Below are 9,625 nucleotides of genomic sequence, written 5' to 3' on the forward strand. Positions count from 1 at the left end.
CCAGTTCTCCTCATCAGGGGGAGGGGTCAGTGTTTCTTTCAGTTTCTGTCACTGAGTGCAGCAAGTAAAACTACTGTAGTTTTTCTTGTGTTGCTTGTGATTCTAAGGGTGTGTACACACAGTGAGATTTTTTCTTCCGATTCTGACTATATAGTCAAAATCGGAAGAAAAGTTAGTGCAGATCGCAAGGTGACAGTCACCTTGCGATCCCGATTCGATGCCGATGCGCTGTCCCGTGCGGTCGGCATCGAAAGAAAAAATAGACTGTGCAGGCAAGTCAATTTTGGCTATCTCTATAGAAGGGATAGACAAAATTGGGACTTAGCCAAAACCGCACATAGCAAGTATCGCAAGCACACTTATTATGTGCTTGCGATACTGGCTAAGTGCCGACCCGGCCCCTGTCGCATAGTGAGAATCGGGCATAGCCCGAATCTCACCGTGTGTACACACCCTTAGGCTTACCATACTGCCCCTTTAAACCTGGTCACTCATGAATTATACACGTTCTGTTGCTGGCTAACTTCAAGCCTACATTTCACCTGGCTGGGTTTAATCACTCTCAGAACCTGTGTAGTGATGTAGTCCATAAGTATTCTGGTTTAAAGGGATAGTATGGTAAGCGCAGTGATTCTTCTCCTAGGTGCGGTCACTGATCAGTAAGCACAACTTGCTGGTGACAGAGGGGTCTATTTACTAAGCCTTGGATGGTGATAAAGTGGACGGAGATAAAGTGCCAGCCAATCAGCTCCTAACTATAATTTCTCTTACATTCTAGAGGACGAAAGATTAGGGCACTTTAAGAATTTGATAGTGTGGGCTTGCTCCTCCCTCTATGCCCCCTCCTACCAGACTCAGTTTAGAAAATGTGCCCGGAGGAGCCGGTCACGCTGAAGGAAGTTCCTGAAGAGTTTTCTGCATTTATTTTGTATGTTTGTTATTTTCAGGCAGCACTGGATGGCACCAGCCTGCCTGCTTCATGGGACTTAGGGATTGTATGGTCCCGTTCCTGAGAGGACACTGAGATCTTGAGGGAACTATTCGCAAGCCTCACTACAGTGAGCCAGAAGAATGAAGAGTGGCGAGTACTAAGCCGGCGTCCCGGTTAGCGGGGTGCCAGCCATTACGGCGGCACGAGGGTACGGAGAAGCACGGCTTCTATCTGGGGCGGAATGCGTCTCCAGACACAGTACACAACTTCGTCTCAGTACACAGTACCCATACTGGAAACAACAGCCTTAAAACGGTTTTCTCTCCATTTTAAGGACCAGATTACCTCAGCCAGTGTAAAAAAGCGGGCAGACGGCGCACCATTGAAGGAGCAGGGCCTTCACTATGAGCGGATCTAGCAGCTCACCAGTGCCATTTTCCCTCTGTAGTGGACTCAGACGCTGACTGACAGGGACACACAGCTCCTCCGGAGTGACTCCATATTACTTCAGCGATACCAGGGGATCACAGCGGTGGGGGAGGGGAGCGATTATTAGTGCACTAAGTCCCCTATCAGGGTACTTAGTCTGTGACCCGGCTAAGCTTGGCATTAGCAATAAAGGCGCGGTGGGGGCTGGCTCCAAACAACTGTGTGTCTCCCTGAAGGGCTCCTTGTGGGTTAATTGTGCTTAACCTTTTAGCGGGTCTGAATCGGAGTGGGTTAATTCCCTTAAGAAAATGATCTCCAATATTTCTACGAAATTAGCCCGCAATGAGAAATACTTAAGACTGTGGATGAGTTTATGAACGACTCAGTCCACAAAACAGCATCTCAATCCCCTCCCATTTGTCCACAAAAATGATCACTGGCCCATATCCTGCAGTCTGACTCTGACGGGTCAGACATGGAGGAAAGGGAGCAGGATTTGAGGGGGGGGGGGGGAGGGAATGCGGCTCTGTCACAGGGAATAGAGGCTCTTATAGAGGCTATCAGAGATGTTCTGCATATTCATGATAAAGTGTCAGAGGAGTGTGAGGAGTCTTATTTTAAGAAGTCCTCAGTCACTTTTCCTGTGTCAAAGGAATTGAATAACCTGTTTGAAGAACCACGAGAGATTTCAAATCGCTAAAAGGTTGCTCTCATCTTTTACCCTGGAGGATAGAAAAAAAATGGGAAAATCCACCAATAGTGGACGCATCGGTCTCTAGGCTGTCACAAAAAATTGTATTGCCTGTTCCTGGTGCAACCTCCCTAAAAGACACGGCTGATTGTAAAATTGAGACTACACTGAAATCATTGTACACAGCTGCTGGAGTGGCCCAAAGATCCACTGTTGAATGTATGTGGATCACAAAAACCATTGCTAAATGGTCAGGTAACCTAATTGAGGGGTTAGATCCCTTATCTAGGGGAGATGTTGTTTTACTCTTGCATCATATACAGGACTCTGCGGACTTTATGGTGGAAGCCATAAAGGAGATAAGCTTGCTTAATGCATTCACCACCGCTATGGCAGTGTCAGCACGCAGGGGCTTGTGGCTACGCCAGTGGACTGCTGATGCGGACTCCAGGAAAGGAGTGGAAGGCCTACCGTTCACAGGAGAGGCCTTGTTTGGAGATGGACTAGACAAATGGATCTCCATAGCTACTGCGGGTAAGTCTACGGATCTTCCTTCCACAGCTTCCCCCAGCCAAGAAGACTTATTCAGCTTCTAAGTTACAGTCCTTTCGGACGGCCAAGTTTCATGGCAAATCCAGAGGTGCTTCTACAGCCTTCAGCAGGGCAAGAGGTAAGCCACGCAAACCAGCAACTGCAGGTGCTCCGAAACAGAGCACAGGCTCTGCTTCCTTAAGGCCTTCAGCATGACAGTGGACCGCGAGGTCTGGAGGACTGTCAGGTGGGAGCCCGACTAAAATTCTTCAGTCACATCTGGTCAAGTTTGTGCCGGGATTCCTGGGTAATAGATCTTATTTCCCACGGCTACAGACTGGAGTTCCAAGAGCTCCCACCTCACAGATTCTTCAAATCAGGCTTACCAGCTTCACAAGAGGCAAGTATAACTTTGCAGCAGGCCATCAAAAAACTGGTACAGACTCAAGTCATTGTTCCAGTTCCACCTCATCTACACAACAAGGGGTACTATTCAAACTTGTTTGTAGTACCGAAACCGGATGGTTCGATACGATTAATTCTGAACCTCAAGTCCTTGAACCCGTTAAGAGTGTTCAAGTTCAAGATGGAGTCTCTGAGAGCGGTGATCTCAGGTCTGGAAGAGGGGGAATTCCCAGTGTCTCTGGATATCAAGGATGCGTACCTTCACATTCTGATGTGGATGCCTAGTCATGCTTATCTACGGTTTGCACTGCAGGACTGTCATTACCAGTTCCAGGCCCTGCCATTTGGTCTCTCCACGGTACAGAGGGTGTTCACCAAGGTGATGGTAGAGATGATGTTTCTACTCCGCAAGCAGGGAGCGAACATAATTCCGTACCTGTACGATCTTCTGATAAAGGCGCCATCCAGGGAGAGGTTGCTGGACAGCATTGGCCTCTCAACCAGACTTCTCCAAGATCACGGGTGGATTCTGACCCTTCCAAAATCTCGCTTAGAGCCAACATGGAGGCTCCCATTCCTGGGAATGATACTGGACATGGAGTCGCAGAAAGTGTTCCTTCCATTGGAAAAGGCATTGGTAATCTAGTCGATGGTTCGGGATGTCCTGAAGCCAACCCGGATATCGGTGCATCTATGCATTCGCCTTCTGGGGAAAATGGTGGCCTCTTACGAGGCGCTTCAATACGAAATGTTTCACGCAAGACCCTTCCAGCTTGATCTGTTGGACAAATGGTCTGGATCGCATCTTCACATGCACCAGAGGATTCGTCTGTCGCCAAAAGCCAGGATCTCCCTTCTGTGGTGTCTACAGACCTCTCACCCTTCGAGGGTTGGAGGTTCAGAATTCAGGACTGGATCCTACTAACCATGGACGCGAGGCTCCGAGGTTGGGGAGCAGTTACCCAGGGGGTGCAGTTTCAAGGAAGATGGTCAAGTCAGGAAGTCATCCTTCCAATCAACATTCTGGAAGTCAGGGCCATATACAAGCCCTTCTGCAGGCCTCTTGTCTTCTTCACGATCGGGCCATTCATGTCCAATCGGACAATGTGACGTCCATAAACTGACAGGGCGGAATAAAAAGCAGAGCAGCACTGTCAGAGGTGTCAAGAATTCTCCTCTTTGCAGAAAATTTTTTTGTCAGCGGTCTTCATTCCGAGAGTAGACAACTGGGAAGCAGACTTCCTTAGCAGACACGACCTGCACCCGGGGGAGTGGGCTTAACACGTCGGTGGGGATATACACAAATCGACATGATGGCCTCTCGTTTCAACAAGAAGCTCAAGCGGTATTTTTCTAGGTCCAGAGACCCACAGGCAGTGGCGGTAGACGCTCTAACAACTCCATGGGTCTATCAGATGGTGTACATGTTTCCTCCACTTCCTCTGATCCCAAGAATTCTCAAAAGAATAAAAAGGGAAAAGGTTCAAGCAGTATTCATTGCTCTGGACTGGCCAAGAAGGGCCTGGTACGCGGACCTTCTGGAGATGCTTCTCGAAGATACATGGCCTATACCTCTTCGCGAGGATCTTCTGCAACAGGGCCCGTTCGTCTATCAGGACTTACCGCGGCTACGTTTGACGGCATGGAAGTTGAACAGCTGATTCTAGCCAGAAGTGGGATCCCTAATTAGGTTATCCCCACTATGATCCAAGCCAGCAAGGGGGTAACGTCTAAAGATTACCACCTTATTTGTAAGAAATACGTCTCTCTGTGTGAGAGCAGAACTTATTCTGCAGTGGAATTTCACCTGGGACATTTCCTGCTTTTTCTGCAGGCAGGTGTGGATGTGGGCCTACGTCTGGGCTCCATAAAACTCCAGATTTCGGCCTTGTCCATTTTCTTTCAAAAACAATTGGCTTCTCTCCCTGAGGTCCAGACGTTTTTGAAAGGTGTTCTGCGCATCCAACCTCCCTTTGTGCCTCCCACGGCACCTTAGGATCTCAATGTGGTGCTGCAGTTCATCCAGTCGGACTGTTTTGAACCATTACATGAGGTGGACGTAAAATATCTTGTGTGGAAGACCGTTACACTGTTCGCCTTGGCTTCAGCAAGACGTGTGTTGGAGCTGGGGGCTTTGTCTCACAAGAGCCCCTATTTAGTTTTCCATGAGGACAGAGCTGAACTCAGAACTCGTCAGCAATTTCTTCCGAAAGTGGTGTTTGCATTTCACATCAACCAACCTATTGTGGTTCCGGTTATCACCGACACTTCCACTACTTCAAAGTCTTTGGCTGTTGTAAGGGCTTTGAAGGCATATGTAAAGAGAACAGCTCGTCACAGAGAATCCGACTCGCTATTCGTTTTCTATGATCCCAATAAAATTGGATGTCCGGCTTCAAAGCAGTCTTTTGCACGCTGGATCAGGCTCACAATCCAGCATGCTTATTCCACGGCAGGTTTGGCGGTTCCAAAATCTGTACAAGCCCCCTCTACTAGGTCGGGGGGTTCTTCTTGAGCGCCTGCATGGGGTCCCTCTGCTTTACAGTTCTGCCGAGCAGCTACTTGGTCAGTTTCGAACATGTTTGCTAAGTTTTACAAGTTCGATACTTTGGCCTCTGAGGCCCTTCAGTTTTGTCAATCAGTTCTGCAGGAACCTTAGCACTCTACCACCCGGTTTGGGAGCTTTGGAATATCCCCATGTTACTAAATGTATTCCCAGTATCCTCTAGGGTGCAAGAGAAAATAGGATTTTAATTACCTACCAATAAATCCTTATCTCGTAGTCCGTAGAGGATACTGGGCGCCCGCCTGGTGCTTCGTTGTTCCTGCACTGTTACTTGGTTAAGTATGGTTATTTGGTTCAGCTGTTGCTGTTCCTGTTTTCAAGTTTGGTTTGCATAGCTTTTCTCTTGTTTTATGTGTGCTGGTTCGGAATCTCACCACTGTCCTTTTATATCCTTCTCTCAAAGTATGTCAGTCTCCTCGGGCACAGTTTCCTAGACTGAGTCTGGTAGGAGGGGCATAGAGGGAGGAGCCAGCGCACACTGTCAAATTCTTAAAGTGCCCATGGCTCCTAGTGGACCCGTCTATACCCCATGGTCATGGTACTAAAAAGATTCCCAGTATCCCCTACGGACTACGAGAAAAGGATTTACCGGTAGGTAATTAAAATCCTATTTTTTTTTTTAAATACAAACAGCACGCATGTAAAAAAAGGAGCATGGTCTCATGCAGAAGGGGCTTGGCAATGCAGTAGTACCCCCATTTAAATGATGCCTTATTCACATTATGCTACATAGTAGTATGTATTATATACATTATGCCACACAATAGTACCCCTTAAACATTATGCCCACATTGTAGTAGTGTACATATATTGTTTTCCATGTTTTTCCAGTTTTCACTCCCCCACACCGGTACTGCTCACTGTTTTGCCTCGGTAAATAGGCAAAGCAGGAAGAGCTATAGCGGCATGACCTGTACCGCTATAATACATCACCCAGCAAGTGAGAACATTTCGGAAAAAAAGTTCTCACATTTATACATGATTAGAATATTATAGACGGACAGCGAGATGCCAGGTGCCTCACACACACCTTACCCTGTGCCTAATGAGCATACCAGTGCCCTAAATATACTACTTATAAGGAAACCCAGCCAGCATACAGAGATTAACTAGTGCCGACTTAGCTTTCAGTGCTCAGTGCCCCCCACCCCCATGCCGAAGTTTTCAGTGCTCAGTGCCCCCCACCCCCTGCTTAAGCTTTCAGTGCCTCTCATCCCTGCCTAAGCTTTCAGTGCTCAGTGTCTCCCACCCCCTACCTAAGCTAAAGGGCTCAGTGCCTCCCATCCCTGTCAAAGTTTTCAGTGCTCAGTGCCTCCCACCACCTGCCGTAGTTTTCAGTGTTCAGTGCCCCCCACATCCTGCCTAAGCTTTCAGTGCTCAGTGCCTCCCATCCCTGCCGAAGTTTTCAGTGCTCAGTGCCTCCCACCCCCTGCCGTAGTCTTCAGTGTTCAGTGCCCCCCACCTCCTGCCTAAGCTTTCAGTGCTTATTTCCCCCTGTCTCCCCACACCCCGTTGCTTGTACGGCAATCTGTGTACTGCACTACTGAGCATTACCTGTGCACCGGTGGAGAGTCCCAGGGTAAGGCCATGGGCAGCGGGTCTGGCGATTTGGGAGAAGATGATGTAGACAGGCGGGGGATCAGCAGGCAGCAGCTTCTAGTGACTCCAGCAGCGGATGGGAATAGCCATCAGTGTGCTTAACATTGATAATTACCATCAATTGTGAAACTGCAAGTGACCATCAGTAGTAACAAACGATACATTTGAGGGCCATCAATGGTTTCACCCACCAAAAGTCATCCCTGCTTTTTCACTTACTGACCCGCGGTCCAATCAGAACCTGGGAGCAGGGTTTCATGGGTGCAATAAGGTGTGGAGCTAAGCTCTGTTTCCCAACACCAACTAGGGAACTGCGGAATCACATACCCAAACATTTTACACATGAAAACTGGGACAAATTAGGAAATGGGGAGTGGCCACAGATAAAAGGGTCGAGACCACGCCCCCTTTCCTATACTTTCAATGTTAGTTTGGAGAGTCAAAAATAGGTACAAAGCCCTTTTTGGCAGGTATAGACCATAAAAAAAGGTACTGTACCTGCCAAAAAGGTACAGTTGGAGGGTATGGAACCATCGGGAGTTTCTGTATCGTTGATAACACAGCCCAATATGTGCTTTGGTGCTGAGGATTTTTTTAGCTGATTATGTATATTTGGTGTGCTGATTTCAAATATAACATTAATTTTCGCCTATCAGCTCTAATTTTTGAGTTATAAACATCGTCTGATTTGTGTTACCCTATTTCATATTAGGCCTATGATTCACATAATAAAACACAAAACGTTAAAAAACATAGTCTAAAAATATTTTCTAGAATATTTAATGACATCAATAAAATATACTAACATTACAGTCACACTATAGTGACTGAAATAACATTTTTTCAGATAGTCGCCGCCTTCAGGGGGAGTGTAAATTGAGCTGCTAAAATTCACTTTGTGCAGTCTCTCCACAGCCCAAGACTTACTCCTACAGTGTGATCACATCAGGCTGATTGGGGCCAGAGCTGACGTCAGAAACACTCCCCGAAAACGCTTGGGAATGCCTGCATTTTTCCGGAACACTCCCAGTAAACGGTCAGTTACTACCCACGAACAGCCTCCTGCTGTCAATCAGCTTGCGAACACCGGTGCAATCGGATTTTTCGCACCATCCTGTCGCTGACCAGCGATGCCCGTTGTTGATGACCGACGCGCGTGCACCATTGTGGTGCATGCACAGTTAGTACCTGATTGCCCGCTGTGAGAAATCAGATTTGAATGACCCCCCTTGTTTGGACAGTTTCTCTGTAAATTCCAGCTGTAATCTGCCATCATATGTATATCCCATCTGGGTGTGGTTCATAGGGTCGAACACCCTAAGTTGACACCCAAAATAGTTCGACACAAGCATTAGGTCGACATGAGTTTTTTAAAATATTTTTGGTGTCGTTTTCTTCGTAGAGTGACCGGGAACCCCAATTAGTGTACCATGTCCCCTCGGATGGCTCGCTATCTGGTAATAGAATTTCAGATAAATTGGTCACATGTTTAGCTGCTGGCCGCGTCAAGGCTTCTCCGATATCAGCAGTCCTGACACCACATAATGCATGTGTGAAAGGCATTGAATGGGAGCAGCATTTGGAAGGCATGCTGTTCCTTGTAGTGCTAATGGGAGATACTGGGGGTGGCTCCCAGGTAAGCTAGCCCTCTGTCTGGATGCGTTTTAGTATGAGCCTTTATCATGAGGCCTTACTGTAGACAAATCACATGGCCCTATGTGGGCACTGCCATTATTTAGTGTTAGGACTGCTGATATCGGAGAAGCCTTGACAGGGCCAGCAGCTAAATATGTCTTTGCAAACGCATGTGACCAATTTCTCTGAAATTCTATTACTAGGTTCAGGTTTTGTTACAGGTAATTTTTTAGTGTGCTGGGGGGATACCAGGGGGTAGGGGAAGCACCCCCCCCCCCTCTGTCTGATGTTTATTTGTGACCCCTCCCCCTTTCTAGCACCTGATATATAATTATCTCCAAGAATGATTGAGCAGCTACCACTGTTTGTCTGCATATGTGAGAAGGCATTGAATGGGAGCAGCATTTGGAAGGTATGCTGCTCCTTGTAGTGCTAATGGTAGATCCTGAGGGTGGCTCCCAGGTTGGCTAGCTCTCTGTCTGGATGCGTTTTAGTAGGAGCCTTTATCATGAGGCATTACTGTAGAAAAATCGCATGGCCCTATGTGGGCACTGCCATTATGTAGTGTTAGGACTGCTGATATCGGAGTAGCCTTGACGCAGCCAGCAGCTAAACATGTCTTTGCAATTGCATGTGACCAATTTCTCTGAAATTATATTACCAAATAGGTTCAGGTATTGTTACAGGTAATTTTTTGTGTGCAGTGGGGATACCAGGGGGGGAGAAAGCACCCCCCCTCTCTGTCTACTTATAGGGTCTGTTGATATGGAAAATCTTATACTGTACCAAGGTTAAAGTATCTCTAGGTTACAAGAACCAGTTGTTGTTAAAGGACAAG

Source organism: Pseudophryne corroboree, chromosome 8 (assembly GCF_028390025.1).
Source record: "Pseudophryne corroboree isolate aPseCor3 chromosome 8, aPseCor3.hap2, whole genome shotgun sequence".
Lineage (NCBI taxonomy): Eukaryota > Metazoa > Chordata > Amphibia > Anura > Myobatrachidae > Pseudophryne > Pseudophryne corroboree.